The sequence below is a fragment of the Aotus nancymaae genome, unplaced genomic scaffold (assembly GCF_030222135.1).
Source record: "Aotus nancymaae isolate 86718 unplaced genomic scaffold, 86718_ANA_hifiasm-v0.15.2.pri h1tg000108l, whole genome shotgun sequence".
In the NCBI taxonomy this organism is placed as follows: domain Eukaryota; kingdom Metazoa; phylum Chordata; class Mammalia; order Primates; family Aotidae; genus Aotus; species Aotus nancymaae.
In genome coordinates, this window is record NW_026988523.1 from 42,828,606 (window position 1) to 42,836,642 (window position 8,037).

The 8,037-nt window shown below is 32.1% G+C and overlaps 1 non-coding gene across 1 annotated transcript; it reads left to right on the forward strand.

Annotated features, from left to right (window-relative positions):
* The first annotated feature begins 3,711 nt into the window (after nt 1-3,711).
* Nucleotides 3,712-3,827, forward strand: LOC135272432 (U5 spliceosomal RNA). Its single transcript, XR_010340573.1, has one exon. It is a non-coding gene; the product is annotated as a U5 spliceosomal RNA (small nuclear RNA).
* Nucleotides 3,828-8,037: the final 4,210 nt, after the last annotated feature.

Here is an 8,037-nt window from a genome sequence, read left to right on the forward strand (position 1 = left end):
ATATTAAAGACTGCTAGAGTGAAAGGGGAGGTCACCTAAAATGGGAACACCATCAGGCTAACAGAAGACCTTTCAGAAGAAGCCAAAAGAAATTGGGGACCTATATTCAGCATCTAAAAGAAAAGAAATTTCAACCAAGAATGTTATATCCAGCCAAACTAAGCTTCCAAAACAAAGGAGAAATAAAATTCCTTTTGGACAAGCAAATGCTAAGGGAATTTGTTACCACCAGAACTGCCTTACAAGAGGTTCTTTAAAAGAATGCTAAACATGGAAACAAAAGACTGTTACCAGCAACCACAAAAACATACTTAGGTACACAGACCATTAACACTGTAAAGCAACTATACAATCAAATCTACATAACAAGCAGCTAAAAACACGAAAACATGATAGCAGGATCAAATCTGCACACATTAATACCAATCTTGAGTGTAAACATGCTAAATGACCCACTTAAAAGCTACAGTATGGCAAGTTGGACAAAGAAACAAAACTCAATTGTATGCTGTCTTGAAGAAACCCAGCTCACATTCAATGACACCCATAGGCTCAAAGTAAAGGGATAGAGAAAATCTATCAAGCAAATAGGAAACTAAAAAGAGCCAGGGTTGCTATTAATGATAGAAAGGTCAAAGAAGGCCGTTTCATAATGGGAAAGGGTTCAATTCAAAAAGAAGACTTAACTATCCTAATATATATGCACCCTACACTGGAGCACCCAGATTCATAAAACAAGTTCTTAGAGACCTACAAAGAGACATAGATAACCACACAATAATAATGGGAGACTTCAACACCCCACTGACAGTATTAGACACATAATTGAGACAGAAAACTAACAATGACATTTGGTACCTAAACTCAACATCTGACTAAATCAACCTAAAAGACATCTACAGAACACCCTACCCAACAACAGCAGAATACACATTCTTCTCATCTGCACACGGCACATACTCTAACATTGACCACATGCTCATCCATAAAGCAATTCTCAACAAATTTTTAAAAAATAAAAATCATACCAATCATACTCTTGGACCACAGCATAACAAAACAGAAATTAATACTAGAAGATCTCTCAATACAACTACATGGAAATTTAACAACCTGCTCCTGAATGACTTTTGGGTAAACAATGAAATTAAGGCAGAAATCAAGAAATTCCTTGAAACTAGTGAAAAGAAAGATACAACATACCAGAATCTCTAGGATACAACTAAAGTAGTATTCAGATAAAAGTCTATGTGCTAAACACCTATACTGAAAAGCTAGAAAGATCTCAAATTAACCACCTAACATCACACCTAGGGAATTACAGAAAGAAGAAACTAACCTCAAAACTAACAGAACAAAAGAAATAACCAGAACAAGAGCTGAACTGAATGAAATTGAGACGGCAAAAAAAATAAAAAAAATACAAAAGAGCAATAAAACCAAAATTTGTTTTTTGAAAGAATAAATAAGATTGATATACCTCTATCTAGACTAATAAAGGAAAAGAGAAGATTTTTTTTTAAATGCAATCAAGAATGACAAAAGGGACACTATCACCAATCCCACATAATTTTTTTTTTTTTTCAGACAGAGTTTCACTCTTGTCACCCAGGCTGGAGTGCAATGGCACAATCTTGGCTCACTGCAACCACCGCCTCCTGAGTTCAAGCAATTCTCCTGCCTCAGGCTCCAGAAGTTGCTGGGATTACAGGTGCCCACCACCAAGTCCAGCTAATTTTTTGTTATTATTTTTAGTAGATACAGAGTTTCACCATGTTTACCAGGCTGGTCTTGAACTCCTGACCTCAGGTGATCCACCCACCTCAGCCTCCCAAAATGTTGGTATTATAGGTGTGAGCCACCACACCCAGCCTTCGCAGAAATTTTTTAAATCCTTATAAACTATTATAAGCACCTCTGAGCACACAAACCAGAAAATCTAGAATAAATTGATAAATTCCTTGAAACATACAACCTCCCAAGATTGAACCAGGAAAAAAAATGGGAACCCTGAGCAGATTAATAGTGAATTCTGAAATTAAGTGAGTAACTAAAAGTCCACCAACCAAAACAAGTTCAAGACTGGACGGATGCACAGCTGAATTCTAGCAGATGTACAAAAAAGAGCTAGTACCAATTCTATTAAAACTATTCCAAAAAATTGTGGCAGAGGGACTCCTGCCTAACTCATTTTATGAAGCTGGCATCATTCTGATACCAAAACCTTGCAAAGACACAACAAAAAAGAAAACTTCAGGTCAATATCCTTAATAAACATACATGCTAAAAATCCTCAACAAAATACTAGCAAATCAAATCCAGCAACATATCGAAAACCCACCATGATCAAGTAAGCTTTAGCCCTGGGATGCAAGGCTGGTTCAACATATGCAAATCAATACATGTGATGCATCACATAAACAGAACTGAAGACAAAAACCACATGATTATCTCAATAGACAAAGAATAGGCTTTCAATAAACTTCAATATCCCTTCATGTTAAAAACCTTCAAAAACTAGGCTTCAAAGGAATATACGTCAAAATAATAGGAGTCATCTATGAAAAACCCACAACCAATGTCATATTGAGCAGGCAAAAGCTAAAAGCAGTTCCCTTGAAAATCAGAACAAGACAAGGATACCTACTCTCACCACTCCCATTCGACATAGTACTGGAAGTTCTAGCCAGAACAATCAGTCAAGAAAAAGAAATTTAAAAATTCAAATAGGAAGAGAGGAATTCAAATTATCTCTATTTACAAATGATATGATTTTATACTTAGGAAACTCCACAGTGTCTGCCCAAAAGCTTCTAGATCTGATAAACAACTTTGACAAAGTTGGAAATATGAAAGCAACATACAAAAATCAGTAGTATTTTTACACACCAATAATGTTCAAGCTTAGAGCAAAATAAAGAACTCAATCTTATTCATATTAGTCACAAAAGAAATAAAAACCTAGAAATACAACTAACCAGGGAGATGAAAGATCTTTACAGTAAGAATTACAAAACACTGCTGAAAGGAATCAGAGATAACACAAACAAATGGAAAAACATTTCATGCTCATGGATAGAAGAAGCAATATTGATAATATGGTCATAATGCTTAAAGCAACTTACAGATCCAATGCTATTTTTGTAACACTAACCAATGTTATTTTTCACAGCATTAGAAAAAAACTCTTCTAAAATATATACAGAACCTAGAAAGAGTTTAAATACTCAAAACAATCCTTAGTGGGAAAGAAAAGCCAGAAGCATTACACTATCCAACTTCAAACTATACTACAAGGCTATAGTAACCAAAACATCATGGCACTGGTACAAAAACAAACACATAGACCGATGGAATAAGTCAGCACAGAAATAAAGCTGCATGCCTACAACCATCTGATCTTTAACAAAGTTGACAAAAACAAGCGATGGGGAAAGGATTCCCTATTCAATAAATGATCCTGGAATAAGATATGCAGAAAATTAAAACTGGACCCCTTTATTTCACTATGTAAAAAAATCTACTCAAGATAGATTAAAGAATCAAATGTAAAACCTAAAACTATAAAAACCCTTGAAGAAAACATAGGAGATACCATTCTGGACATAGAACTGGCAAAGATTTCATAACAAAGGCTCCAAAAGTGATTGCAACAAAAACAAAAATTGACAAGTGAGACCTAATTAAACTTATGCATGGCATAAGAAACTATTATTCTGGGTTCTCTTCAGAGTGAATAAATCTGTTGCCTTTTATTAAAGATTTCCATGAAAAGGAACGGATGGAGTTAGTTACCAAATTTTTTGAAGTCCTGCTTGAGCAGAGCCAAGTAAATTAAAAAAAAAAAACAAAAAAACTATTAACAGAGTAAACAGACTATGTAAAGAATGGGAGAAAATATTTGCAAACTATACATCTGACAAAGGTCTCTTATCTAGAATCTACAAGGAACTTAAACAAATCAACAAACAACCCCAATAAAAAGTGGGCAAAGAACATGAGTACGAACACACACTTCTCAAAAGAAACATAAGCACAGCCAACAAGACATATGAAAAATGCTCAACATCAGTGATAATTAGAGAAATGCAGATCAAAACCACAATGAGATAACTTCTCACACCAATCAGAATGATTATTATTAAAAAGTCAAAAAGCAACAGATGCTGGCAAGCTTGCAAAGAAAATTATCTGTGCACAAAATCCCCATGACATGCAACTTACTCATGTAACAAAAATGTACATGTACCCACTGAACCTAAAATAAATGTTGAACATTAATAAATAAAACTCATTGTAAAGTTAAGAATAGAATCACATTAAGAATGTTCTAATTCTGTATTGGACATGTGTAAATTGCTTTTAACTTGTATAAAAATTAAAAAACGAAAATGTTAACAAGTATAGCTATGCTAATTTGTTAATGGGTACATAATATAAAAAGATGTAAATCATGACATCAATGACATGAAATGTGGGGAGAAGAAAATATAAAGTGTAGAGGTTTTAAATGCAGTTGAAGATACCAGCTTAAAATAGACTATAATAACTATAAAATGTTTTATGTAAACCCCACAGCAGCTACAGAAAGAAAACCTGTAGAAAACACACTCAAAGAAAAAGGAATCAAAGCATACAATTGCAAAAATAAAAAGTTAAATCACAAAAAGAAGCCAATAAGGGAAGAAAAGGACAAAGAAATGGCTGTCAGAAAACAATTAACAAAACAGCAATAGTAATTTATCAATAATCACTTTAAATGTAAATACATTTACATTTATATTTCAAGTAATTATTGAAAAATTACTATTGTTACTTATTGATAAATTACTATTTAATTACTTTAAATGTAACCATCAATAATTACCTTAAATGTAAATGGATTATTCCTCTAATCAAAAGGCATAAATTGGCTGAACAGGTGAAAAAGCAGTATTCAATTATATATGTTGCCTACAAGAAATACTTTAAAGAATACACACAAGCTGAAAGTGAAGGGATGGGAAAGACATCTTATTCAAACAGTAACTAAAAGAGAGCAAGCATGTCACTATACTTAGACAAAATAAACTTTAAGTCAAAAGCATTCACTTGACACAGAGGAGGTGATTATATAATGGTAAAGAAGTCACTTTATCAAGAGGATATAACAGCTGTAAATATGTATGCACCCAACATTGTATCACCTAAATATGTTCAGCAAATATTAGCAAAATATAAGGGGAAAGTAGACAGCAATAATAGTAGAGAACTTCAATACCCACTGTCAGTACCAGATAAATCATCCAGAGGAAAAAAATCAATAAGGAAACAGAGAATTTGAACAAAACTATAAACCAAATGGACCTAACAGACATATACAGAGTTTTCCTTTAAACAACAGTAGACTACACATTTTTTTCTAGACCTTGTGTTAGGCCACAAAACAAATATGAACAAATTTGTAAAAATGAAAATCACATCAAATACATTTTCTGACTACAATAATGTGAACTAAAAAATCAATGATGGAAGAAAAATTGGAACATTCACAATCTTTGAATATTTGGAAATTAAAACAACACACTCATAAATGACCAATAATTCAAAGAAGAAATCAAGAAGGCAATCAAACAATATTTTGGGAAAAATAAAATTGGAAAGACAACATAAACTTTAGGGGATGCAGTTAAGGCAGTTTAAAAAGGAAAGTTTACAGAAATAGGGCCTACAATAAGGGAAAAAAAAGATCTCAACTAAGAAAACCTAAAATTACATCTCACAAAATGAAAAAGAACAAAGTAAGCCTAGAGTTATCAGAAAAAAAAGGAAATAATGAAGATCTAACATAAATAAATAAAATAGAAAAACAATAGAAATGAAACTAAGGTTTGTTTTCTTGAAAAAGTAAACAAAATTGACAAACATTTAGCAAGATTAATAAAAAAGATGTAAGACTCAAATAAATAAAATTATAAATGAAAGAGAAGACATCACAACTGATGCCACATAAATACAACAGATACAAGAGACCACTATGAACAATTATACATCACCAAATTGGATAACCTGGAGAAACAGACATATTCCTTGAAACATACAACTTACCAAGACTGAATCATGAGAAAATATAAAATCTAAACAGATCAATAATGAGTAAGAATATTAAATCAGTACTTAAAAACCTCCCTAAAATGAAAATTCAGAAACTGATTGTGTCACTCATGAATTCTACCAAGCATTTAAAGAAGAATTAATGCCAATCTTTCTCAAACTCTTCCAAAAACTTAAAGCAAAGGAATTCTTCCATGCTCGTTTTACAAGCCCAGCATTACCCTGATACCAAACGACACTATAATAAAAAACAATTACAGGCCAATAACTCTGATGAACATAGATACAAAAAATGGTCAACAAAATACTACCAAACTGAAATTATCAGCACATTTAAGGGTTCATACACCATGACTGAGTGGTATTTATGCCTGAGATGTAAGAATAGTTCAACATACACAAATCTATAAATGTGATACACCACACTAACAGAAGGAAGAATAAAAATTATATCATCATTTCAATAGATGCAGAAAAAGCATGTAACAAAATTCAACATCCTTCCATGATAAGAACTCTCAACAAATTAGGTATACCAGGAAAGCACTTTAACATAACAAAAACTATGTACGACAAGCCCACAGCCAATATCTTAGTCAATGGTGAAAAGCTAAATATTTTCCCTTTAAGATCAGAAACAAGACAAGGACGTACATTCTCACCACTTTTATTCAATAGAGTACTGGAAATCCTAGCTAGAACAATCAGGAAAAAAAAAGAAAAGAAAAGAATGGAAAGGAAGAAGTAAAATTATCTCTGTGCACAGATGACCAGCTTTTATAAAGAGAAAACCCTAAAGACCCCACCAAAAAAGAAAAACTGTTAGAACTTATAAACAAATTCAGTGAAGGTGCAGGATACAAAGTCAACATGCCAAAAGCAGTAGCATTTTTATATGCTCACAATGAACTGTTCTAGAAATTAACAAGATAATCCATTTACAATAGAATTACAAAGAGTAAAATATTTAGATATAAATATGATCAAGAAGGTAAAAGCTGTAAGACATTGACGAAAGAAGATAATGAAGACACAAATAAATGAAAAGATGGCCATATTTACAGACAGGAAGCATTAATAGTATTCAAATGTTCATAATACCCAAGGTGATTTAATGCAACCTCTATTAAAGTTAAAAGTGACGTTTTTATAGAAATTTTTAAAAAGTAATATTAAAATTCATATGAAACCACAAAAAACCTGTTATAGGCAAAGCAATCTTGAGTAAAAAGAATGCAGCTAGAGGCATCACGCTACCTAATTTCAAAATATGGTACAAAGCTATAGGAAGCAAAACAGTATGCAGCTGACATAAAAACAGACATATATAGGCCTTCATGGAGAAACATATTGTTGGAAAAAATAAAAATAAAACAGACATATAGACCAATGGAACAGAAATAGAGAGCCCAAAATAAATCCACATATTTACAGTCAATTGACCTTTAAAAAGAGGTGCCATGATTACATAATACAGAAAGGATGGTCTCTTCAATAAATGTTTTTGGGAAAACTAGATATACATATATATAAGAATGAAAGCAAACACTTATACCATGTACAAAAATAAACTCAAAATAGATTAAAAATTTCAATTTAAGATCTGAAACTGTAATATTCCTAGAAAAAAACATAAAAGAAAAGCTTCTTGATATTGATCTGGCAAGTTATTTTTTAAAAATATATACCCTAAAAGCACAGGTGACAAAAGCAAAACTATACAATATGATTTCATCAAATTTAGAAGTTTCTTCACAGGAAAGAAAAAAACTGATTAAAGAGACAAACTATGGAAGGGGGAAATGATATTTTCAAACCATACATTTGATAAAGAGTTAATATCCAAAATATATTAGGAACTCAACTCAATAGCAAAAAGACAAATAACCCAATTAAAGAATGAGCAAAGGACCTGATAGACATTTCTCAAAAGAAGACATATAA